This window comes from Rattus norvegicus, chromosome 15 (genome assembly GCF_021556685.1).
Source record: "Rattus norvegicus strain SHRSP/BbbUtx chromosome 15, alternate assembly SHRSP_T2T, whole genome shotgun sequence".
NCBI classification, from domain to species: domain Eukaryota; kingdom Metazoa; phylum Chordata; class Mammalia; order Rodentia; family Muridae; genus Rattus; species Rattus norvegicus.
The window spans coordinates 10895416-10922219 of NC_141548.1; the positions used below are offsets into that span (position 1 = coordinate 10895416).

Genomic DNA, 26804 nt, shown 5'->3' on the forward strand with positions numbered 1-26804 from the left:
ATACATTTCGAGTGTTATTCCCTTTCCCGGTTTCCGGGCAAACATCCCCCTCCCCCCTCCCCTTCCTTATGGGTGTTCCCCTCCCAACCCTCCCCCCATTGCCGCCCTCCCCCCCATAGTCTAGTTCACTGGGGGTTCAGTCTTAGCAGGACCCAGGGCTTCCCCTTCCACTGGTGCTCTTACTAGGATATTCATTGCTACCTATGGGGTCAGAGTCCAGGGTCAGTCCATGTATAGTCTTTAGGTAGTGGCTTAGTCCCTGGAAGCTCTGGTTGCTTGACATTGTTGTACATATGGGGTCTCGAGCCCCTTCAAGCTCTTCCAGTTCTTTCTCTGATTCCTTCAACGGGGGACCTATTCTCAGTTCAGTGGTTTGCTGCTGGCATTCGACTCTGTATTTGCTGTATTCTGGCTGTGTCTCTCAGGAGCGATCTACATCCGGCTCCTGTCGGTCTGCACTTCTTTGCTTCATCCATCTTGTCTAATTGGGTGGCTGTATATGTATGGGCCACCTGTGGGGCAGGCTCTGAATGGGTGTTCCTTCAGTCTCTGTTTTAATCTTTGCCTCTCCCTTCCCTGCCAAGGGTATTCTTTTTCCTCATTTAAAGAAGGAGTGAAGCATTCACATTTTGATCATCCGTCTTGAGTTTCATTTGTTCTAGGGATCTAGGGTAATTCAAGCATTTGGGCTAATAGCCCCTTATCAATGAGTGCATACCATGTATGTCTTTCTGTGATTGGGTTAGCTCACTCAGGATGATATTTTCCAGTTCCAACCATTTGCCTACGAATTTCATAAAGTCGTTGTTTTTGATAGCTGAGTAATATTCCATTGTGTAGATGTACCACATTTTCTGTATCCATTCCTCTGTTGAAGGGCATCTGGGTTCTTTCCAGTTTCTGGCTATTATAAATAAGGCTGCAATGAACATAGTGGAGCACGTGTCTCTTTTATATGTTGAGGCATCTTTTGGGTATATGCCCAAGAGAGGTATAGCTGGATCCTCAGGCAGTTCAATGTCCAGTTTTCTGAGGAACCTCCAGACTGATTTCCAGAATGGTTGTACCAGTCTACAATCCCACCAACAATGGAGGAGTGTTCCTCTTTCTCCACATCCTTGCCAGCATCTGCTGTCACCTGAGTTTTTGATCTTAGCCATTCTCACTGGTGTGAGGTGAAATCTCAGGGTTGTTTTGATTTGCATTTCCCTTATGACTAAAGATGTTGAACATTTCTTTAGGTGTTTCTCAGCCATTCGGCATTCCTCAGCTGTGAATTGTTTGTTAAGCTCTGAACCCCATTTTTTAATAGGGTTATTTGTTTCCCTGCGGTCTAACTTCTTGAGTTCTTTGTATATTTTGGATATAAGGCCTCTATCTGTTGTAGGATTGGTAAAGATCTTTTCCCAATCTGTTGGTTGCCGATTTGTCCTAACCACAGTGTCCTTTGCCTTACAGAAGCTTTGCAGTTTTATGAGATCCCATTTGTCGATTCTTGACCTTAGAGCATAAGCCATTGGTGTTTTGTTCAGGAAATTTTTTCCAGTGCCCATGTGTTCCAGATGCTTCCCTAGTTTTTCTTCTATTAGTTTGAGTGTGTCTGGTTTGATGTGGAGGTCCTTGATCCACTTGGACTTAAGCTTTGTACAGGGTGATAAGCAAGGATCGATCTGCATTCTTCTACATGTTGACCTCCAGTTGAACCAGCACCATTTGCTGAAAATGCTATCTTTTTTCCATTGGATGGTTTTGGCTCCTTTGTCAAAAATCAAGTGACCATAGGTGTGTGGGTTCATTTCTGGGTCTTCAATTCTATTCCATTGGTCTATCTGTCTGTCTCTGTACCAATACCATGCAGTTTTTATCACTATTGCTCTGTAATACTGCTTGAGTTCAGGGATAGTGATTCCCCCTGAAGTCCTTTTATTGTTGAGGATAGCTTTAGCTATCCTGGGTTTTTTGTTATTCCAGATGAATTTGCAAATTGTTCTGTCTAACTCTTTGAAGAATTGGATTGGTATTTTGATGGGGATTGCATTGAATCTGTAGATTGCTTTTGGTAAAATGGCCATTTTTACTATATTAATCCTGCCAATCCATGAGCATGGGAGATCTTTCCATCTTCTGAGGTCTTCTTCAATTTCTTTCCTCAGTGTCTTGAAGTTCTTATTGTACAGATCTTTTACTTGCTTGGTTAAAGTCACACCGAGGTACTTTATATTATTTGGGTTTATTATGAAGGGTGTCGTTTCCCTAATTTCTTTCTCGGCTTGTTTCTCTTTTGTATAGAGGAAGGCAACTGATTTATTTGAGTTAATTTTATACCCAGCCACTTTGCTGAAGTTGTTTATCAGCTTTAGTAGTTCTCTGGTGGAACTTTTGGGATCACTTAAATATACTATCATATCATCTGCAAATAGTGATATTTTGACCTCTTCTTTTCCGATCTGTATCCCCTTGATCTCCTTTTGTTGTCTGATTACTCTGGCTAGAACTTCAAGAACTATATTGAATAAGTAGGGAGAGAGTGGGCAGCCTTGTCTAGTCCCTGATTTTAGTGGGATTGCTTCAAGTTTCTCTCCATTTAGTTTAATGTTAGCAACTGGTTTGCTGTATATGGATTTTACTATGTTTAGGTATGGGCCTTGAATTCCTATTCTTTCCAGGACTTTTATCATGAAGGGGTGTTGAATTTTGTCAAATGCTTTCTCAGCGTCTAATGAAATGATCATGTGGTTTTGTTCTTTCAGTTTGTTTATATAATGGATCACATTGATGGTTTTCCGTATATTAAACCATCCCTGCATGCCTGGGATGAAGCCTACTTGATCATGGTGGATGATTGTTTTGATGTGCTCTTGAATTCGGTTTGCCAGAATTTTGTTGAGTATTTTTGCGTCGATATTCATAAGGGAAATTGGTCTGAAGTTCTCTTTCTTTGTTGTGTCTTTGTGTGGTTTAGGTATAAGAGTAATTGTGGCTTCGCAGAAGGTATTCGGTAGTGATCCATCTGTTTCAATTTTGTGGAATAGTTTGGATAATATTGGTATGAGGTCTTCTATGAAGGTTTGATAGAATTCTGCACTAAACCCGTCTGGACCTGGGCTCTTTTTGGTTGGGAGACCTTTAATGACTGCTTCTATTTCCTTAGGAGTTATGGGGTTGTTTAACTGGTTTATCTGTTCCTGATTTAACTTCGATACCTGGTATCTGTCTAGGAAATTGTCCATTTCCTGCAGATTTTCAAGTTTTGTTGAATATAGGTTTTTATAGTAAGATCTGATGATTTTTTTGAATTTCCTCTGAATCTGTAGTTATGTCTCCCTTTTCATTTCTGATTTTGTTAATTTGGACGCACTCTCTGTGTCCTCTCGTTAGTCTGGCTAAGGGTTTATCTATCTTGTTGATTTTCTCAAAGAACCAACTTTTGGTTCTGTTGATTCTTTCTATGGTCCTTTTTGTTTCTACTTGGTTGATTTCAGCTCTGAGTTTGATTATTTCCTGCCTTCTACTCCTCCTGGGTGTATTTGCTTCTTTTTGTTCTAGAGCTTTTAGGTGTGCTGTCAAGCTGCTGACATATGCTCTTTCCTGTTTCTTTCTGCAGGCACTCAGCGCTATGAGTTTTCCTCTTAGCACAGCTTTCATTGTGTCCCATAAGTTTGGGTATGTTGTACCTTCATTTTCATTAAATTCTAAAAAGTTTTTAATTTCTTTATTTCTTCCTTGACCAGGTTATCATTGAGTAGAGCATTGTTCAATTTCCACGTATATGTGGGCATTCTTCCCTTATTGTTATTGAAGACCAGTTTTAGGCCGTGGTGGTCCGATAGCACGCATGGGATTATTTCTATCTTTCTGTACCTGTTGAGGCCCGTTTTTTGACCAATTATATGGTCAATTTTGGAGAAAGTACCATGAGGAGCTGAGAAGAAGTTATATCCTTTTGCTTTAGGATAGAATGTTCTATAAATATCTGTTAAGTCCATTTGGCTCATGACTTCTCTTAGTCTGTCGACATCACTGTTTAATTTCTGTTTCCATGATCTGTCCATTGATGAGAGTGGGGTGTTGAAATCTCCCACTATTATTGTGTGAGGTGCAATGTGTGTTTTGAGCTTTAGTAAGGTTTCTTTTACGTATGTAGGTGCCCTTGTATTTGGGGCATAGATATTTAGGATTGAGAGTTCATCTTGGTGGATTTTTCCTTTGATGAATATGAAGTGTCCTTCCTTATCTTTTTTGATGACTTTTAGTTGAAAATTGATTTTATTTGATATTAGAATGGCTACTCCAGCTTGCTTCTTCTGACCATTTGCTTGGAAAGTTGTTTTCCAGCCTTTCACTCTGAGGTCGTGTCTGTCTTTGTCTCTGAGGTGTGTTTCCTGTAGGCAGCAGAATGCAGGGTCCTCGTTGCGTATCCAGTTTGTTAATCTATTTCTTTTTATTGGGGAGTTGAGGCCACTGATGTTGAGAGATATTAAGGAATAGTGATTATTGCTTCCCGTTATATTCATATTTGGATGTGAGGTTATGTTTGTGTGCTTTCACTCTCTTTGTTTTGTTGCCAAGACGATTAGTTTCTTGCTTCTTCTAGGGTATAGCTTGCCTCCTTATGTTGGGCTTTACCCTTTATTATCCTTTGTAGTGCTGGATTTGTAGAAAGATATTGTGTAAATTTGGTTTTGTCATGGAATATCTTGGTTTCTCCATCTATGTCAATTGAGAGTTTTGCAGGATACAGTAACCTGGGCTGGCATTTGTGTTCTCTTAGGGTCTGTATGACATCAGTCCAGGATCTTCTGGCCTTCATAGTTTCTGGCGAGAAGTCTGGTGTTATTCTGATAGGTCTGCCTTTATATGTTACTTGACCTTTTTCCCTTACTGCTTTTAATATTCTTTCTTTATTTTGTGCGTTTGGTGTTTTGACAATTATGTGACGGGAGGTGTTTCTTTTCTGGTCCAATCTATTTGGAGTTCTGTAGGCTTCTTGTATGCCTATGGGTATCTCTTTCTTTAGGTTAGGGAAGTTTTCTTCTATGATTTTGTTGAAGATATTTACTGGTCCTTTGAGCTGGGAGTCTTCACTCTCTTCTATACCTATTATCCTTAGGTTTGATCTTCTCATTGAGTCCTGGATTTCCTGTATGTTTTGGACCAGTAGCTTTTTCTGCTTTACATTATCTTTGACAGTTGAGTCAATGATTTCTATGGAATCTTCTGCTCCTGAGATTCTCTCTTCCATCTCTTGTATTCTGTTGGTGAAGCTTGTATCTACAGCTCCTTGTCTCTTCTTTTGGTTTTCTATATCCAGGGTTGTTTCCATGTGTTCTTTCTTGATTGCTTCTATTTCCATTTTTAATTCCTTCAACTGTTTGTCAACTGTTTGATTGTGTTTTCCTGGAATTCTTTCAGGGATTTTTGCGATTCTTTCAGGGATTTTTGCGATTCCTCTCTGTAGGCTTCTACTTGTTTATTAATGTTTTCCTGTGTTTCCCTAAGGGAGTTCTTCACGTCTTTCTTGAAGTCCTCCAGCATCATGATCAAATATGATTTTGAAACTAGATCTTGCTTTTCTGGTGTGTTTGGATATTCCATGTTTGTTTTGATGGGAGAATTGGGCACCGATGGTGCCATGTAGTCTTGGTTTCTGTTGCTTGGGTTCCTGTGCTTGCCTCTCGCCATCAGATTATCTCTAGTGTTACTTTGTTCTGCTATTTCTGACAGTGGCTAGACTGTCCTATAAGCCTGTGTGTCAGGAGTGCTGTAGACCTGTTTTCCTCTCTTGCAGTCAGTTATGGGGACAGAGTGTTCTGCTTTTGGGCGTGTAGTTTTTCCTCTCTACAGGTCTTCAGCTGTTCCTGTGGGCCTGTGTCTTGAGTTCACCAGGCAGCTTTCTTGCAGGAGAAAAGTTGGTCTTACCTGTGGTCCCGAGGCTCAAGGTCACTCGCGGGGTGCTGCCCACGGGCTCTTTGCTGCGGCAGCAACCAGGAAGACCTGTGCCGTCCCTTCCGGGAGCTTATGCAGCCTCAGGAGTGCCCACCTGACCAGGCGGTGAGGTCTCTTTCCCACGGGGTCTGGGAGCAGAGAGCTGCTGCGGGCCGGGATCCGCGGGTGTGGGACTTCCGGTAAACACAGGACGTGCCCGGTCCTAGAGGAATTCTGCCTCTGTGTGTCCCGATTTCATCAGGCAGCTTTCTTGCAACAGACAAGTTGGTCTTACCTGTGGTCCCGAGGCTCAAGTTCGCTCGTGGGGTGCTGCCCAGGGGCTCTCTGCAGCGGCAGCAACCAGGAAGACCTGTGCCACCCCTTCCGGGAGCTTCAGTGCACCAGGGTTCCAGATGGCCTTTGGTGTTTTCCTCTGGCGTCCGAGATGTATGTACAGAGAGCAGTCTCTTCTGGTTTCCCAGGCTTGTCTGCCTCTCTGAAGGTTTAGCTCTCCCTCCCACGGGATTTGGGTGCAGAGAACTGTTTATCCGGTCTGTTTCCTTCAGGTTCCGGCGGTGTCTCAGGCAGGGGTCCTGCCGCTCCTGGGCCCTCCCCCATGGGAGCCCAGAGGCCTTATACAGTTTCCTCTTGGGCCAGGGATGTGGGCAGGGGTGGGCAGTGTTGGTGGTCTCTTCCACTCTGCAGCCTCAGGAGTGCCCACCTGACCAGGCGGTGAGGTCTCTTTTCCACGGGGTCTGGGCTACAAGCAGCTTTTAAGTCCATTGTGAGGGAGAAAGATGACTGCAGCCCAGACATTCATCATCTATTTGGAACAATCCACACAGCACAGACTTACATATGATGTATTCCTGGGAATATAAGGTCCTGAGAATTAAAACCATGGGGGCACATGAATACATTAAAGTCATACCAGGGAAACCAGGCCAAGAACTTACCAGACACAGCAGACTGAAGAGAGGGTGGAATGCTCTGGGCCAGAACCCATAATGTGATAGACACAGCATGACTTTATAGCACACAGCATCTGATACCTGGTGTGTGTCTCCCTGACTCATCTGGTCCTCGCTATTGAGACAACTTACCTGACTGCATGTCTTTTAGCTTGCTTGCTTTGTTTGAACCAGACTGGTCAGTTCCTGCTCTGGACTCAACATGACCTTTTTACCTTGGATTCTGTAACCTCGATCTCAAGTCTGACACCAGCAGTTTCTACTGTCAGCTCCCTCATGGCACTGGCCTGGTTATCTATTTTTAATTTCATGTGTGTGGGTGTTTGACTGCATGTATGTCTCTGTAAAACCTTCATGCAGTGCCCAGGAAGGATCCCTTTGAACTCTGAGTTATAGATGGTATGAGTTGTCAATGTGGGAACTGAAAACTGAATCCAGGAAGAACAGTCAGTACTGGACTGGTCTTGTCTGGACTGGTCTGGTCCGGTCTGGTCCAGTCCTGTCCGGTGTAGACCAGTCTGGTCTGGTCTGGTATGGTCTGGTCTGGACCCATCTGGTCCGGTCTGGAACAGTCTGCCCCTGTCTGTTTTGGTCTGTTCAGATTTAGTCTGATCTGTACTGTTCTGGACCAGACTGGTCTGGACTGGTCCGGTGTGGTCTGATCTGAACTGGTCTGGACCAGTCTGGTCCGGGCCGGTCTGGACCAGTCAGGTCCAGCCCGGTCCAGTCCAGTCTGCTCTGGTTTGGTATGGACGGGTCCAGTCTGGTCAGGTCCAATCTGGTCCGGTCTGATCTGGACCAGTCTGGACAGGTCTGGTCTGGTCTGGTCCAGTCCAGACCAGTCTGGACCTGTGTTGTCCGGTCTCATCTGGTCTGAACTGGTCTGGACCTGTGTTCTCTGGTCTGGTCTGGTCTGTTGTAGTTCAGTCTAGTCTGGTGTGGACTGGTCTGGACCAGTCTGGTCTGTTTTCTATAAGAATTATATTAAAATATTAAAATATTATCCCTACCATAGAAGCTTTGAAGCTGCTGGCATCTTTAAGATCAGCTCATGTAAACATTTAGCACCTGGGGAGCTTCCCCAGCTGACCTAGGCTCCTAGCTACAGGCGCAGGACTCCAAAGGCCAATTGAAACTGCTTTTTTATTATTTATTATATATAAGTACACTGTAGCTGTTTTCAGACACACCAGAAAAGGGCATCCGATCTCATTACAGATGGTTGTGAGCCACCATGTGGTTGCTGGGATTTGAACTCAGGACTTCTGGAAGAGCAGTCAGTGCTCTTATCCACTGAGCCATCTCTCCAGCCCTGAAACTGCTTTTTATTTATTTGTTCCTTTCTTGAAAGGAGTTAAAACTAAATCAAGAGGTGAATCAACCAGCATTTAAAGTTTTAACCATTTTTTCTTTTAACCATGAAACACAAAACATTCAAGCAACGAGAAGCAAAACCCAGACATAAATTGACATCCGTGGACAGCTTGGTGCAACAAGGACAGACAATACACATAGACGGAAGGAGCTAGATGGTGTCCCACCAAAGGGACCCAGATACCCTACTTAAAGGACCCAGAACCAGAAATAAGCACTTCTCCAATAGGAGCCAGCAAGTAGGCAGGATGTCCCTAGGAGAGCTCTTAAAAAGCTTAATCTCATTTTCCTTATTTCACCAAAGCATCTGTGGAGAGTCTGGGAGGAATGTTTTTCTAAAACCATTTTCTCTCTTGTCTAGGGTGTAAACTGTTTCTAGTCAGGGTCCAAAGACTAAAAGCATCTATGCTTCTCTAGATTTTAGCATAACTCTAGAAGAACACATACACAAAAACATTTTACCATTATTATCTTGTCCCTTTTAACCTGTTTCCAATCTGGAATATTCAAACTGCCATTAGCTATAAACCAAGGACTGACTTGTTCTATAGTTTTAACAAACTCTTGGGCTGTCTTTACCTTAATATCAGTACCTTGTTGTTGGAGTAAATTTACAAGCTGATCTACGACCAATAATGAGGAACTTGTAGTTCCCATGGCTAAGACAAAACCTTTGTAGCGCTACTTATTTTGTTTTGTCCTGTGGTCGCCACTTGTCCCCAATACATTCCGCTTCCTTGCTGGCTGGTCTTTTGGAATGATCCCGTCAGGTTGTCCTCTCTTTCCCGATCTCGGTGGGACCTCCAAATGATGGCGACACGCCTGTGCCATCAGTGTGTGAATATCGGGCATAGGTCTGGGGGATTGAAAGAAAACACATACACGGGTAACCCGTTTTCAGAGAGTGCCACCAAGGCTTTACTGAGATCTCCTTATATACCCGAGGCAAAAGCAGTGGAAAAAACAACAAGGCAGGTGAAAATCCCCAACCAGGAAAACAGGAGAACAGGAAAATCTGTGTCGTGGAAAGTCCTGGTCCCGCAAACAGGTCCGTAAACAATTTCTTAATAACAACAAGCTGAAAGGCTCGGTGAGGGAGAACAGTGCCATGGAAGGTCTCGGGCCCAAAACAGGGCCAAGAGCAGCTGCCAAGGGTGTAAACAACTTCTTGCTATAACAGGCTAAAAGGGTCAGCAAGGGGGAAGGGAAACACCAAGGTAGGGCCCAATAAACATGGTCTTAGGAGGCAGCTCAGAGCAGGACGTCTGCATGGCCTTTGGTGGTAGCAAGAGTCAGGGACATTGATATAGACGCCTGCTGCTACAGGGCCATGGACTCAGCAGCAGTACTGGCAGACTTCACAATGGCCTCAGGTGGCAGCACGGGCTACTAACATTGGGTTATTTCTCCTCACCCTCTTGTTTCCGGTTCTACCTCTCTTCATAATGCTTAACCCATTCTGCCTCTCTTTCCCATCTCTCCACCACATATATTTGCACATCAGAATGGCAGGCATGGCTGGTGGGCCTCACAGAGTTTTTTACCTGTTCTCAGTGAATGCTGACTAACGCTACAAGAAAACTATCTCATACGTTGTTACTACTGCTACAAGGAAACCCTTACATGTTCTATTACTAGGATCTTCATCCAAGTTCTGTTAAGCTTTGGTATTCTTGGAAACTAATCAGAATAGAGGTCAGTTAGAAATGCTTTATATAGATAGCCACAGTAAGTTTGGATCTGCGACCTCCGTGGAATTGTCATCCTATTTGGCAGAAAGAGACATGGGTAACTGACATTCCAGTCCGCAAGTTGGGACATGAATGCTAGGCAAGTCAAGTTGTCCTCACAGTTGAATAACCCAACCAATGAGAGCAGGATAAGATAAGGTTCCTAAGGAAGTCTCCTGTCCCTAAATTCTGATTGGTGGAATAACTTGGCACAGATGTTTGTGCATTTCAGGCTCAAAAGCTCTGTAGGATTATGGCTTGGGGTTTTAATCAGCTCCCGAGTATAGTCTATGGCCCTGATCAATCAGTCTTGGGGCTAATGCTCAATTAACTATCCCTGTCTGACTGAGACCGGTGTTCATGTGGTGAGTAGGGCAAGTCCTGGATCCCAACACTACATCTTGTGCATTTATTGTTATTCAATGAATTCTAACATTCTGGAAAGACACAAGCAGGTCCATCCATGTTCCTGGCATGGATTGGAGTCTTCAGCACAAACTCCTCTCCAACCAGCAGGAAACAAACACCCAACTTCTCTACTAAAACTTCCAAACAAAAGCAAAATGAAACTGTTGCAGCAGCAGCAGCAGCAGCAACAAAACCAAACCTTTCAAAGGTTAAATAAATTTCAAAACTTAAATTAATCCATTTTCTTCTGGTTAGATTTTTTTTTTTGACAGCCTTGCTCTGTACCCTGGCCCTGCACTTGCTAGACAAATGCTCCCTCTGAGCCACCCCTAGCACCAGCTCTCCCTGCTTCTGACCTTTGCTTTTCAAACAGAGCTCTCTTGACAACTCTCAAGTTTGTACCTTCTCAGCCTCCGAGTGCTGGGATGACTGATCTGAGTCACCACATCTGGTTTGGTGAGAATGTTAATGTTATTTTTATAGTAATCACATTGTTGAGTTTTGTTTCTTGGAAGTCAAGGGTGGATCAAATGATGTATTATGAGTCAACACCCTGGAGCCTGAATGCTGCTTGGATGGTTGATTTTTAAGTTGATTTTTGTTGTTTTAAACTTTGAAGAGCATTTTTTAAAGTTTATTTATTCATTATATATAAGTACACTGTAGTTGTTTTCAGACACACAGAAGAGGGCATCGGATCTCATTACAAATGGTTGTGAGCCACCATGTGGTTGCTGGGATTTGAACTCAGGACCTCTGGAAGAGCAGTCAGTTCTCTTAACCACTGAGCCATCATTCCAGCCCTTGAAGAGTATTTTTACAACCAAATCACCACCTATGGGGATTGTTGGATGGTATTTGCCAAGCATTTTGGTTTTAGAGTTGATCCTTTGTATTGGTAGAGAATTGGTGTTTATGGTCCTCCAGGCCAGCCTTTAGTTTTGGCTTTCGAGTCTGTCATGTTAGAACCCCCAGCAGGGTTTGTATTGCAATAAGTTTAGCAAGCTTTTAACAAACCACTCAGCACCAGAGACAGAGGAAAACCCCTTGTATCTTTGAAAAATTTCTCAGCTTTCCTCAAGGTAACAGAACCAAGCTGATCTTGACTACTCAAGACATTTCCAGTTCACAAGAACAGTTTCCACTGTTTTACTCCAAATTCTGAAATACAGTGACTCACGTGTTGACTCTGGAACTACTGAACTTGGGGTTATCTGCTTGTTCCGTCTCCAACTAGCTGTCTCTATTCCTGATAATGCCAGTTCAAGACATGAAAGTCAAGTCAGACAGAGCGCTGGTGCATCTGTGCTGAGGGTCTCCAGATATGGTCGCCATTTTCATCTGCTATCTCTCTGCAGTTCTGAAATATAACATCTTCAGAAGCAACAGATGCTGTGAGGGTAAGGACTAGACTCTAGGCATACATAGTCTAGCTGACCTGGAATGAGAAACAGCTGAGTGGGATGGGATGCTGCCCACTTTCAGCTTATTGCATTCTGTCTGTCTGCCTGCCTGTCTGTCTGTCTCTGGACCCTTAGGAGTCACTCTGTTTAGTTCTGCTTATGCATTAAGCATTAAGGTCACTCATAGGTATTTGAGTGAGAGGAAGTGGGGTAGCCATGTGTAGGACAGTGTTGTCTTTCGAGAGAGTGGCTCATCCAGGCTCCTGCAGGGGAGACGGAGTGTCCTGGTGTTGGGATGGACTGCACGGTAGGCACGGATTTCAGTCTCCCACACTGCTCAGCCTCTGACTAAGAGAATGGGTTTCATGGAGAGGGCAGATCACTGAACTGAGAGTCAGTTATGAAGTAATGATCCCAAATCGAAGACACCAAGGGCACTCGGTGTGGAGAGGACATAGAGACAGGCTTTCTGAGTGGGAGAAATGCACATCGTGCCTTTCCTGGAGCACAGCTATGTACCAATACATACCTTCCCTTCTGGTCCTAGTTCTAGGAACTGATCTGAAGAGTATAAGGATACATGTGGGCCTGTGTACACACAGGTGTCCACCTGAACATATACTGCACGGTACCCTCTGGTTATGCTGATTAGAGCACAGTGCAGCCTTGATTCCTGTTTTCAATAGTTGAAAATTACACTTAGGTATTTAATTTGTGTGCATGTATGTGTGTGTGGGGGTGGGAAGGGAGGGCACATGCTAGGGGGGCTTTATGAGGTCAGAGTTGGTTCTCTCCTTCTACTAAGTGTGTCCTAAGGCTTGAACTCATGTTATCAGGTTTGCTGGCAAGAGCCTTTACCTGCCGAGCCATCTCTCTACAGCTTTACTTCCTAATAAGCAATGACTGCTGAATAGATTGTGTTTGCTCATGTGGCAGGGTCCTGGGAAGTAATGCTGACAGATGTTTATTACATGGAAGACCCTAATCATAGCCTGTCACAGATACCCAGCTAGGTGAGGTTTACTACTCTTTTGTTTTGTTTGGATTTGCGGGACCCTGAATCACTAAAATCCAGCCACAGATTTACTTTCCCTCAAACACTAAAGCATCCTCCCAGTGTTTTGGAATTAAAGGTGGTAAGCGTGAGTGTGGTGGAATACACCTATACACCTTTAGTCCTGGGAAGCAGAGGTAGGACGGTCTCTGTGAGTTCAAGATCAGCCTGGTATATGTGGTGAATTCCAGGAAAATCAGGCCTACAAAGAAAGACCCTGTCTCAAGCAAGCAAGCAAGCAAACAAACAAACACAACACAACACAACAAAATGCCACCCAAACCAAAACAGCACACTCCCAAAATTTAGGCTGGAAAGATGGCCCTGCAGTTAAGAGCAATGGCTGCTCTTTCTGAATACCTAGTTTCAATTTCCAGCATTTACATAGTGTCTCACAACTGTAACTCCAGTTCTGGGGATCCAAGGCCCTCTCTGTCCTCCTTGAGCACCACATACATGCGAGCAAAACACCCATTTACATAAAATAAAATGGGGGTGGTGGTGGTGGTAAGCACCGAGCCTCTGTAAGAGCTGAGCCTCTGTAAGCGCCCAGCCTCTGTAAGAGCTGAGCCTCTGTAAGCACCCAGCTTCTGTAAGCGCCCAGCCTCTGTAAGAGCTGAGCCTCTGTAAGCACCCAGCCTCTGTAAGCGCCCAGCCTCTGTAAGAGCTGAGCCTCTGTAAGCGCCCAGCCTCTGTAAGAGCTGAGCCTCTGTAAGCACCCAGCCTCTGTAAGAGCCGAGCCTCTGTAAGCGCCCAGCCTCTGTAAGCGCCCAGCCTCTGTAAGAGCCGAGCCTCTGTAAGAGCCGAGCCTCTGTAAGCACCCAGCCTCTGTAAGAGCCGAGCCTCTGTAAGCGCCCAGCCTCTGTAAGAGCTGAGCCTCTGTAAGAGCCGAGCCTCTGTAAGCGCCCAGCCTCTGTAAGAGCTGAGCCTCTGTAAGAGCCGAGCCTCTGTAAGCGCCCAGCCTCTGTAAGAGCCGAGCCTCTGTAAGCACCCAGCCTCTGTAAGAGCCGAGCCTCTGTAAGCGCCGAGCCTCTGTAAGAGCTGAGCCTCTGTAAGCACCCAGCCTCTGTAAGAGCCGAGCCTCTGTAAGCGCCGAGCCTCTGTAAGAGCTGAGCCTCTGTAAGCACCGAGCCTCTGTAAGCGCAGGGCCTCTGTAAGCACTGAGGCTTCTTCCTGTCGTCGTGAATCCCTTCCTTGCCAAACAGTACTTACATTTGGACATCTATACTCAGTGGGTCCTTGGGGGAACTCAAGAGGCCAGTAAAAGTTTTTCCATCTCTCTATGGACAAACCTCCTTTGAAAGTGCAGCGGTGAAGTGGGAGAGATTGACATGACGGCACTCTCATCCCAACCGAGAGAACGGGTCCTCTGAAGAGCAAGGATCGCTCTTAGCTGCTGAGCCATCTTGCCAGTCCCCAAAACTGGTACTTTGTGGGTATGGAGTGGTGACTTGGTTTTACCTTTTGCTATTTGGCTTTATTTCCAGTAGCATTTATTAAAATAGTCTTTTCTTCCCTGCAGTCCTCCGTGGCTTATGTCTAGAGTCTTCTCTGTTGGCTGTGATGCAATCCACGCTATAAGGTTTGCCATATTTAATCCTTATTCTCCTTAATTCGAATAATGTAACTACAAAGATTGAAGGCAGTGGAGTTGTGTTGGATGTTATTGTATCCTTTTAATGCATGTACTGAGACAAACATTTTGATATATTTTGTTCATTGTGTTTTAATACTTTCTTAAAGAATCATTTTCAGCTTTTTTATTTGCTGTTGTTTTTCTTAAAATTTCTGCTTGTCTTCAATCTGTAATAATAATAATAATAACATTATCATCATTATCATTATTAAGTTTATTGATCTCTTTTTTTTATATATTCAAGATCTGTCCTTTCTTACTTTTTTAAAGAAAGGATATATCTGTATAGCCCTGGCTGTCCTGGACCTAGCTCTGTAGACTAGGGTGGCCTTGAACTCACAGAGATCTGCCTGCCTCTGCCTTCTGAGTGCTGTAGCTAAAGGAGTGCAGCACCACCCAGCTCCTTCCTTCTCTAATGAATGCAGGTGCTGCACACGCTGGGCATGTGCTCTAACCACTGAGCCACACCCTAGTTCCATTCTTTTTTTTTTTTTTTTTTTTTTTTTTGCTTACAGTTGCTCTTTTAACATTTAGTGTGAGACAGAGGATGGCTTAGAGCTGGTGATTCCCCTGCCTCAGCTCCCTCAGGCTTGGAGTATGGATGCACACCATCACAACCAGTAAGAATTCATGTTTCTATTCATTGGGCTTGATTTTTTTCTCTTTATTTCTTTTCCTCTCATATATTACATTCCCACTGTAGTTTCCCCTCCCTCGTCTCCCCGAGTCCTTCTCTCTCCCCTCCTCATCCTCCCACTCCCACTCTTCCTCCCCAATTTACTTCCTCTCAGAAAAGATCAGGTCTTTCAGGAACACCATATTTTATTTTTTTATATGCCCAGGAGATTACATTTGTTAATTGTTTTGTTTAAATGTTCTATATTTCTTTTTAGAAAATTATGAGGCATAGCAAAGGCCAAGATTGAAGTAGTTCTGTTTCCCTAATCAGATATCAGCCATGGACGAAGTCTTTACTATTGATTTTAAAAAGATGGACACATGATAATTCCACCTGCTTATGTGATGTGATGCCGTATTTCCACACAGGTGTGCTATGTGTCATGATCAGATCTGAGATCCTTACCGCAGATCTCCTCATTTCTTTATTTGAGGAACATTCAGAACCCTTTGTAGGCTATTTAAACCCACAGAGTCACTTGTGGGGAACCACTTAGCAGACCCCGTCCTATATAGATCACTAGGCATGCTTACCCTGTGCACCCAGGACCCTATGACAATCTCTCTCCACCATCACTTACCTTTACCAGGCTCTGCTAATATTTATTCTATTTCCTATTTTCATGGGCTAAACTGTCAAAGTGTCCACATGTGAGAATATTCAGTGTTTGGCTTCTATGCTGACATAGTACTTACTTACCATAACACCATCTAGCTCTGTCCACTGAATGAGTGATAGGCCTTTATTATTTTACTGAAGAATAGCATCCCATTGTATATAACGTCATCTTTCTTTATCGACTCCGAAGTCACTGGATACCAGTTGAATCAATGTCTTGGCTATTACGCATAGTGACACACATTAAACACGAAGGGCAGGCGTCTCTTTGACACACTTTCTTTTTTCTTTTTTTTTTTTTTCTTTTTTTTCTTTTTTCCGGATCTGGGGACCGAACCCAGGGCCTTGCGCTTTCTAGGCAAGCACTCTACCACTGAGCTAAGTCCCCAACCCCTCTTTGACACACTTTTAACCGTGTTTTGTGAGGATTTAAATTTTTGCACTATTTTAAGTGACATGTGCATACTTTGTCTCCCAATGACCCCATTTTTCACCTCCTAGACATCATCACCCTTGGTTCACACTCCTACCGTCACACAGATCTCTCTAGTGAATTCACATCTGTTTTTAAACTCCTTTTTAACTTTAATTCATTCATTAACTTTGCGGCCCAGCAAGATTAACCTAGGCCACCATTGTGACCAAGCGTTTGCTGCTGTCAGTTGAAGCCACAATTAAAGCCAGTGAATCGTCTTCCAGAACCTTCGGTGGCCATAGTTCAGGGGTGTCGGGGAGACTCTAGGAGCTCCTTCTCCTTCCATAGCAGATTGTTGATCTGGTCAGTTGTGGGTAGGTGGGCTCAGGGCAGGTGCCGTGAGTTAATGATCACAGTAGCTAGATCGATAGTGTTTCAAAGCCCTGTCTCTGTTCCTCATGTCTTACACAGTCCCTCTCTTCTTCCACAAGCATCCTTAGAGGGGGTGGTACAAGTGACTCTCTAGGGCTGACTCCATAGCTGTCACTTAGTTTTGTGCCTCTGCATTCATCCCTGTTTCTTGTACAGAGGGCTTCTCTGATGAAGGTGGGGGCTATGGGCCCGGGCTTTTGATTTAGTTATACACCAAGACAGGGAAGTGAGGGAGAAAAACTCAGAATGCCACACTGGGAAGTCCAGTTACATTCTTCCTCGTAAAAGGAAATGACGGTCTCAGCTTGCTGGTCACATCCTTGGTTACTAAAGGAAGTAGTTAGGAATTTTCATTCAATACTGCTAAGATCAGATCTCACAGAAACACGTAGCCTAAATTCTTGACACTATGTGGTAAACATGCATACCTCACGTGTGGAATTTATTTATTTTTCATTACCGTATATTAATTGTATGCCACAGTGGGTTTTGCTAGGATATTTTTATCAAATAGAGAATTTAAGTTACCTCTAGGTTATCAATATACCAAGACACATGACAGAAGCAAACACGAATCCTCTCTGGGGGAAAAGGAAAGAAAGAAAACTGTAGAAGAATGAGCAGAAAGCACAGTGCAGCCCTGCAGAGCGAAGGAGAACAGGGAGAGGTTGCAGACGGCACGAGCAGCCCTCAGCCCCACACTAGAGTGACAGAGGCACAAGGAAAAGTAAACAATAACGGGCAGGATCTTGGAGGCAGGAGCTGATGCAGAGGCCGTGGGAGTTCTTATTCCTTTGGTCTTTAGAGTCTGCTTTCTTGTAAAGACCAGAACCACCAACCCAGGGGTGGCACCACCCTCCATGGGCTAGGCCATCCCCTATTGATCACTAATTGATAAAATGTCTTACAGCTGAATCTCATGGAGATATTTCCTCAACTGAGGCTTCTTCCTCTCTGATGGCTCTAGCTTGTGTCAAGTTGATACACAAAATCAGCTGGTACAATAGGCGAGCACTCTATCAAAACAAGCTATAGACTATCCATAGGTTCACACATTTGCACATTTGATTCCTGGTTGATGGCACTGTTCTGGGAATTTGCAGAACTTGGGGGATGTGGTACCCATATAGCAGAAACCTATCTCTGGGAGTGGGCTTCGAAGGTCATATCTTCCTCTGGCTTCAGCTTGAGTGCTCTGAGTTTTGGTCCTCAGAGATGTAACAAGCCTTGCCTTGAGCTTCCACTACTCAGGGTGGACTGGTCTCTCTGTCCTTCCCCCCACGAGGGCTAAACGGGACTTCGAACTGTGAGCCTACGAAAATCCTTTACCCTTTAAGTTGCTTCACTCAAAGCGGCAAGAAAAAACACTCTCCTATCAGAACAAGCTTCCCCAGACTTAAAATAGACACAGGCTGAGCACACAGAGGAGTCGACATGCAAGTCTATGGACTGCCAGTTGCGTCCGGACAGTCTCACGTCTCCAGCAAGTCTCTCTCTGCTCTACAACTTCTATACTTCCGCCACACTTGAGGGCTCACACAGCGTGTCCGTGGGCATCCTCTTGCGTCTGCAAGACCCCACTGAGACACTTGTGAGTCTCATGGCTAGGCTGAGTGATATATAATTAATTAATTAATTGTGTGTGTGTGTGTGTGTGTGTGTGTGTGTGTGTGTACACAGACACATACATGTGTATATATACTTCTGTCATAGCATACGTTTGGGGAGTTTTTGAGGTTAGTCCTTCCTTCCCCCTCATGGGTCCTGAGAAGCAAACAGAGCTGTCAGACTTGGTGGCAAGCATCTTTATTGCTGAGTCATCTCTCTGGGCCCACATGAATTTTTGGGAGGGAAACGTTCTTTTTATTTATTTTTAAATGCATTTCCTTCCTTCCCTTTGTTCTTTCCTTTCTTTTTTTTCTTTCATCCTGACTGCAGTTTCCCCTTCCTCCCCTCAGTCTCTTCATAGCTCCTCTCTGCCCGACTCATCCACTCCTCCTCTGTTTCTCTTCAGAAAAGGGCAGATCTCCCGTTGATATCAACCAGCCATGGCATATCAAGTCGCAGTCAGACTAAGGTCCTCCTCTCAAATTGAGGCCAGATGAGGCAACCCAGTAGAAGGAAAGGGCCCCTAAAACAAGCAAAAGATTCAGAGACAGCCCCGTTCCCACTGTTAGGAGTCCCACAAGACCAAGCTACCCAGCTGTAGCGCATCTACAGAGGGCCTGGGTCAGTCCCACGCCGGCTTCTTTGTTGTCAGTTGTTTAGTCTCTGAGAACCCCTATGTGCCTAGGGTGGTTGATTCTGTGGGTTTCCTTCGGGGTGTCCTTGACCCCTCTGGTTCCTCTAATCCTTCCTCCCCCACTTCAGCAGGATTACCTGAGATCCACCTAATGGTTGGTTGTGGGTCTCTGTATCTGTTTCCACCCATTGCTGGATGAAGCCTCTCTGATGGGTCAGCCACCACTCTATGGGTATAGCAGAATATCATTAGAAATCATTTCCTTTCCTAGGTCTCTGGGCGATCCAGCCTCTGGGTCCTGACCCTCCAGACAGTGTCTGGGGTGAGCTCCCTCTCATGACATGGGTCTCAAGCTGGATCAGCCATTGGTTGGCCATGAGGCAGGTTCTTTAGAGACCTAAAACTGTTAGTCCTCCTGCCTCGAGTTCTACAGTGCTGGGATCCTCTGAGTGTGCTGCCACACCCAGCTTTTAGCATACACGCCAGTTGCTGCAGCTATGTAAGAAATCCTAAATGTCTTTGAAATACCTTATGCCACAGGCACAGTATGACCTGTGCCAGAGTATATCCTGAGAGTATGGAACGGGGAACAAGAAACAGCCACAGTCATGATGTCTGTGGGGCTTATCTCTGATCTGTGCCGATTTTGTTTTCTGGAAGATGCAAATGCCACCCAAGACATTACCCCAGAAGGATGGACCAGCATGTTGACTTGGAACGAAGCAGAAAGGGGGAGGGAAACCGACCATAAAAAAATAACATTCTCACTGGAGACTGAGTTCCAGAAATAACTTCAGTTAGCCAAAGAACAAATGATCGCAAGAAAAACACGAATTCAGCCTCGGCGCGGGCTGGTCCCCGTGCTTTGGAGAGCTCAAGACTCGAGACCTAAGTTGAAGGCATGTGGACATAATGGATGCCATGGAGACGCTCTGTTAAGAAACATTAAAAATAATCCACTTCCTTAGAACTGAACACCAATCCCAAGTCGACAGCAGTGCTTGGTGAGAGACAGAAATAGCTTCTCCGCTCCTCAGGGCTTTTTGCCTCTCCCTTTTCATTAGTGGCCGTCTTCACAGCTCACCTCGTCTATTTACTTAAAATGGGACTCCAGACGCCAAGCAGCCCAGCCTCCCCAGCTTGCACGGCCCCCACCCCAAGAAAGTGGGGATTATATAACTTGTTTTCAATTGTGCAGACGGTGGAGGATTCACATGTCCGGGCTGGTGAGCTTCCTGGACAGAATTTTAAAGTGTTTATCTGAAGTTTATCCAGACAGGAAGCCCAGCTGAAAGCAGAATCGGGCCGGGCTCCCAGGGGAGGAAGGCTTAGAGACCCACTTGGCCAGGTTAGATCTGAGTTATGGCACTCCCTAGGAGTCACAACAGGGAGACTAGGGGCCTCTGTTTGACTTAGCATGTTCCTGATGGGTTATCATATCAGGAGTGCTTACTGGTTCCTGTGGCTTTATGGTAAGCTGCCGTGGCACTGCCAGGTCCCGACACTCTGGTGCTCAGGGTCCTTATGAATCTGGAAAGAGCTGGGTAGATTTGTCACCACCTGAAGGCGCTTCCAGGCTTTGATGAGACAGGCTGTTGACCTACCTGCTGCTGGGACCCTGCCTGGTTTGCTACTGAGTGCCATTTTGGTGGTCAGCTTGCCACATGGAAACTGAATCCTGGGGAAAGCTCCCTGGCAGACGTGAGTGGCTTTTCTGACCTGATCTCTTGATCATACGACTGTTAGGTCAAAGTAGTTCCCAGCCCATTGGTACTCAATGGAAGAAGACACATCTCTCATAGGGGACCATGCAAAACCTCACTCCACAGTATTAGACATATGTATTCAATCCCACAAAGCCTTACAAGACATATTATACTACTATAATTCTCCACGTTTTATAGCTGAGAAGGTGCAGATTCAGAGCAATTAAGTATCTTGCTTTAGGTCACATAGCTAATAGGTGCTTGGGACAGTATGAGAACCCAAAGCTGTCTGTCTCTAGGTAGCTGGTACCTCTTCACAGCTGCAAGGTGCTTTAAAGGCCCAAACATGTCAGCTGTTTTCAGTGTTTAGGAAACTCTACCCATCAGGGAATGCTAATACGTGAAGCGTCAGTAAGGTATTCCGCCAGCCTCTTCAAAACCAGGGCACTGGCCTTGGGGTGTAGTCATCAAGTTAGGTAGAGCGGCATTTTGGGTAAGGTTTCAGTTGCTTATCTGCAGATGAGGTCTGGGCCACTCAGGTAGCCTGCACGATGCACGGACTATAGTGACTTTTCCAAGACCGAAGAGACAAGAAACAGGTGGGCCATTATAGGAGTTCACAACTGATTGTTTGCCAGGCAGTGCAGGCTTAACTCCTTGCCTGCCTGGACACACGGAGCCACACAGAGGGATGTGGAGACTCTGTGGCTGAGGTAGATGCTGTCCCTCATTATCCCAGCTGAGTGGAATACTACGAGAAGCAAAGCTGCCACTTCAACCAGGGCAGGGAGGAGGCCAGGAGGCTCCACCTGGGGGAAGCTGAGGTGGAGTTACAGACCTTGGAGGACTAATTTCCATGTTCTTCCTCAATCCTTCCCTCTCTTCTATGGAAGGTTCTAGAAAGAGACCTAGACCAGAAGGTGGGTGAACCAGGGCAAGATTCCTACCTTAGACAGGCGTCAAGGGAGATTGTTGACGTTACACAGAGACTCATCTAGTTGGCAGCCATAGTCACAGTTCGTGTAGAACCCTGTCTCTCTACCTGTTCTTTCCTCTTTTCTGTAAGGGTGGCTTCTGGGGCGGGACAGCTTTTTCTTTTTTTTTTTTTTTTGGTTCTTTTTTTCGGAGCTGGGGACCGAACCCAGGGCCTTGCGCTTCCTAGGCAAGTGCTCTACCACTGAGCTAAATCCCCAGCCCCATGGGACAGCTTTTTCTATAGCTCCCTTGCAACTAGGTTGGCCAGCGGGATACTTCAGACTTCTAGGTCCTATCTCTAAGATGACAAGTTTCCCCCCTCCTTTTCCACCACAAGGAGATGGTGACGGTTTGAGCAGACACCTCAGACAGAGATAGAAGTTACTGATGTTATCTTACTAGCTTATCCCCTTTGTTATTATGACAGAGTAGCTTTTAAATCTCCAACCAATACAGAGATGGGATAATCTACTGCGTTTTAAACATCAGCTTTCACTTCAGCTCATCCTTCTGTGGCGAGAGCCACATAGTTCCCACTGGGCTCTCCCATGTGTCAACTCCTAAATCCATTGGAACTGGAAACTGGAAAGAACCGGGCCCAGGACTGGGCTTACTTAACAGGCTTGTCTCTAAGTTGGGCTTCCTATCTAACACCTTTGCAGACATTCTTTTTTAAGCCACAGACAGAGCACCTTGGTGACTGACCTTGGTGTGAGTTTTTGAATTAGCTAGCTGCTGTGTGCCCCATGCTGACTTTTCCCTCCAGGGTACATTCCCCAGCCTGTCATTGGCTTGCTCCTTAGGGACAGAAAGCCATTCTCTAGGGTAAGGTTTCTTTTGTAAGGACCCCAGGCTCACCTCTTACAGTAGGTTCCACAAGAGTTCCCTAGGACTCACTACACTAGATCTGAGCAAATGCACTTCACCCAGTTCTGGGGCTATGCTGTTATAGACATAGGACTCACTGATTTTTTTTTTTCAGGCTGACTCTGAGAACCATGCTCTGTGTCAGCCTGACAAAATCGCAAGTCACACCGTGCAAGTGAGGCTAGCGAAGGCATGTGCAGGCCAGTGTGATAGAAAGCGCTTGCTTTGCCTACCCTCAATCTGCTAGTCCACCTGTGTTACTACTAATAGAGTATTTCCAAATAAATGATTGCAATTCAAATCTATGGCCTTGGACATGCTAGCAAGTACTTTACCACTGAGCCATGCCCCGAGTACCCACAAAACCTCTGTCTTTTTACTGGTGGATGTTAGGTCAGGATTTTACTGAGCTATATCTGCAGCTTTTAACACGTATTTTTTATCATAGATAGACTCATTAGGTATAGAGCCTAGGAAGGCCTTGAACTTGCAATCCTCCTATCTCAGCCTCCTAAGTAGTTACTTAGTCACAGTCTTACCCCACTTCTTCCTCTCGGGATTGTATTTCCCAAGCTTTTTGTGGGCCCAAGTATCTATCCTTCCGGCTTCTTAGTCATGGTCCCGTCAAAGCAGTTGATCAGAAAGCAATTTAGAGGGTTCTGAACGAGCAAGTTGGGAGTCAGGAATGAGGCTTAACGGGTAGCACACTTGCCCAGCATGCCCAAAGTAGGTTGGATGCCCAACGGACATAAAACTAGGTGTGGCAATGCCTGTAATTTCAGCACCTGGGAGGCAGAGGTAAGAAGATCACGAGTCCAAAGTCATCTTTGTTTTAAGTGAACTCAAGGCCAGTCTGGCTTACCAGAGGCCCTGCCTCAACAAGCAAACAGACATCAAGGTGGACAGACGTGGTATAGACTGAGAGGGAGATCGCCATGTGGGGAACCCATCCAAGTGCCTCTCCTCTGTTCGTTGCTTGGAGCTGCCAAACCCTTTGTCCCTCTAGTCCTTCGTGTCTCAAAAATGAAGAGCTGAGTCGTATCGATGACTGGCATTTTACTTGAAAATTTGTGTCAGCGATGAGCCCAAATCGTTTGCCCTTGCACTGGGCAGGCATTTTTTTTTTGCATCCCCAGCATTGTCTGGTCTCTCACAGCTCAGGTGGGACTTCTGACTTAAGGCTGGTTTTCACTTGTATGCGTTCCCCGCCTTGCTGGTTTGTTATCTGGGCCATCTTTGAGCCACTTTTCTTTCTTAACTTTCAAGTCCTCCCTTCCAGATTGCCATCATCTCTGCCACCAGCCTTTGACTGATGGGCACATAAGACTGCAGCTCTGATGGCTGGGTGTTTGTGATCCCATGAAATCTGGGGTTGCATTCCTGTTCCTTCAGCTATCGGCCTTGGGGAGAGCCTCAGTTTTCTCATTTGAAAATGAGGACGATTGTCCTCTGCTCCTCTCTGTTCCACAGACAGCTGCGTCTTCGTGTGCGGCATCAGCCTTGTTCCGTAGATGAGATGGTGAAGGTTAGGTGTGAATGGATTTGGCCGTATTGGGTGCCTGGTTACCAGGGCTGCCTTCTGCTCTGCACTTGGCAAAGTGGAGATTGTTGCCATCAACAACCCTTCATTGACCTAAACTACATGGTCTGTATGTTCCAGTATGACTCTACTCATGGCAAATTCAACAGCACAGTCATGACTGAGGATGGGAAGCTTGTCATCAACGGGAAGCCCGTCACTATCTTCCAGAGCGAGATCCCGCTAACATCCAATGGGGTGACGCTGGTGCTGAGTATGTCATGGAGTCTACTGGCATCTGCACCACCATGGAGAAGTCCAGGTCACACTTGAAGGGTGGGGCCAAAAGGATCATCATCTCTACCCTTCTGACAATGCCCCCATGTTGATGTTGGGTATTGTCTTAGTTATAGTTTTACTGCTGTGAACAGACACCATGACCAACGCAAGTCTTATAAAGGCAACATTTAATTGGGGCTGGCTTACAGGTCCGAAGGTTCAGTCCAGTATCATCAAGGCAAGAAAATGACAGCATCCAGGCAGGCATGGTGCAGGCAGAGCTGAGAGTTCTACATCTTCATCTGAAGGCTGCAAGTGGAAGACTGACTTCCAGACAGCTAAGGTGAGGGTCTTACGTTCACACCCACAGTGACACACCTACTCCAACAGGGCCACACCTCTTAATAGAGCCACTCCATAGGCCCAGCATATATAAACCATCACAGGTGTGAACCATGAAAAATACAACAACGCAAGATTGTCAGCAATGCATTCTGCACTACCAACTGCCTAGGTCCCCTGGCAAGGTCATCCATAACAACTTTGTCATTGTGGAAGGGCTCATGACTGTGGATGACCCCTCTGGAAAGTTGTGGGGTGATGGCCGTGGGGATGCCCAGAACATCATTGCTGCATCCACTGGTGCTGCCAAGGCTGTGGGCAAGGTCATCCCAGAGCTGAATGGGAAGCTCACTGGCATGGCCTTCCATGGTCCTACTCCCAATGTATCTGTTGTGTATCTGACATGCCACCTGGAGAAACCTGCCAAGTATAATGACGTCAAGAAGATGGTGAAGCAGGCATTCGAGGGTTCACTAAAGGGCATCCTGGGCTACACTGAGGACCAGGTTGTCTCCTGTGACTTCAACAGCAACTCCTACTCTTCCACCTTTGATGCTGGGGCTGGCATTGCTCTCAATGACAACTTTGTAAAGCTCATTTCCTGGTATGACAATGAATATGGCTACAGTAACAGAGTGGTGGACCTTATGGCCTACATGGTCTCCAAGGAGTAAGAAACCCTGGACCACCCACCCCAACAAAGACACTGAACAAGATAGAGGCCTTCAGTTGCTGAGGAGTCCCTGTCCCAACTCGGCCCCCAACACTGAGCATTTCCCTCACAATTTCCAACCCAAACCCCTATAATAACAAGAGAGGCCTAGGGAGCCGTACCCTCCCCTCTGCCCCCGGTTTGTCAAAGCAATTCAGCAATATTCCTGTTTCTTTTTTCTTTTACATTTTTTCTTTTATAGAGTATTTTTATTTACATTTTAAATGTTATCCTCTTTCCAAATTTTCCCTCAAGAAACCTGCTATCCCATCCCCTCTCCCCCTGCTTCTATGAGGGTTCTCCCTCACCCATCCACTTACTTCCTCTCACCTCCTTGCCCTGACATTCCCCTACACTGGGGCATTAAGCCTTGACAGCATCAACAGCCTTTCCTCCCACTGATGCCCGACAAGTCCATGCTTTGCTACATATGCGGATGGAGAAATATATCTGTCCCTGTGTGCTCTTGGGATGGTGGCTTAGTCCATGGGAATTCTAGGGGAGGGAGTCTGGTTGGTTGATATTGCTGTTCTTCTTATGGGGTTGCAAACATCTTTGGCTCCTTCAATCCTTTCTCTCACTCCTCAACTGGGGACCATTCTCAGTTCAATGGTTGGCTGTGAGCATCTGCCTCTGAATTTGTCATGCTCTGGCAGAGCCTCTCAGGAGACAGCTATATCAGGCTCTTGTTAGCATGCACTTTTTGGAATCCAAAATGTTGTCTGGGTTTGGTGTTTGTTTATATTCGGGATGGATCCCAAGGTGAGTCAGTCTCTGGATGACCTTTCCTTCTGTCTCTGCTCCATACTTTGTCTCCATATTTCCTCCTATGACTATTTTTGTTCCCCTTCTAAGAAGGTCTGAAGCCTCTACACTTTGGTCTTTCTTCTTTGTGAGCTTCATATGGTTTGTGAATTTTATCTTAAGTATTCCCAGCTTTTGGGCAAATATCTGCTTATCAGTGAGTGTATACCATATGGTTTTTTGTTTTTTTTTTTTTTTTTGTGATTGGGTTACCTCACTCAGGATGATATTTTCTAGGACCATCCGTTTGCCTAAGAATTTCATGTAGTCATTGTTTTTAATAGCTGAGTAATATTCCATTGTGTAAATGTACCACATTTTCTGTATCTATGCCTCTGTTGAAGGACATCTGAGTTCTTTCCAGCTTCTGGATATTATAATTAAGGCTGCTATGAACATAGTAGAGCATGTGTCCTAGTTATATGTTGGATCATCTTTTGGGTATAGTCTCAGGAGTAGTATAGCTAGGTCTTCAGGTAGTACTATTTCCAATTTTCTGAGGAACCACCAGACTGATTTCCACAGTGGTTCTATCAGCTTGCAATCCCACCAACAGTGGAAAAGCATTCCTTTTTCTCCACATCCTTGCCAGCATCTGCTGTCACCTGAGATTTTTATCTTAGCCATTCTGACTGGTGTGAGGTGGAATCTCAGGGTTGTTTTGATTTGCATTTCTCTGATAACTAAGGATGTTGAACATTTCTTTAGGTGCT

General features: G+C 45.3%; 1 pseudogene; it reads left to right on the forward strand.

Moving 5' to 3' along the window:
- The first annotated feature begins 18089 nt into the window (after window positions 1-18089).
- Window positions 18090-25249, forward strand: Gapdhl7 (glyceraldehyde-3-phosphate dehydrogenase like 7; annotated as a pseudogene).
- The last annotated feature ends 1555 nt before the right edge of the window (window positions 25250-26804 follow it).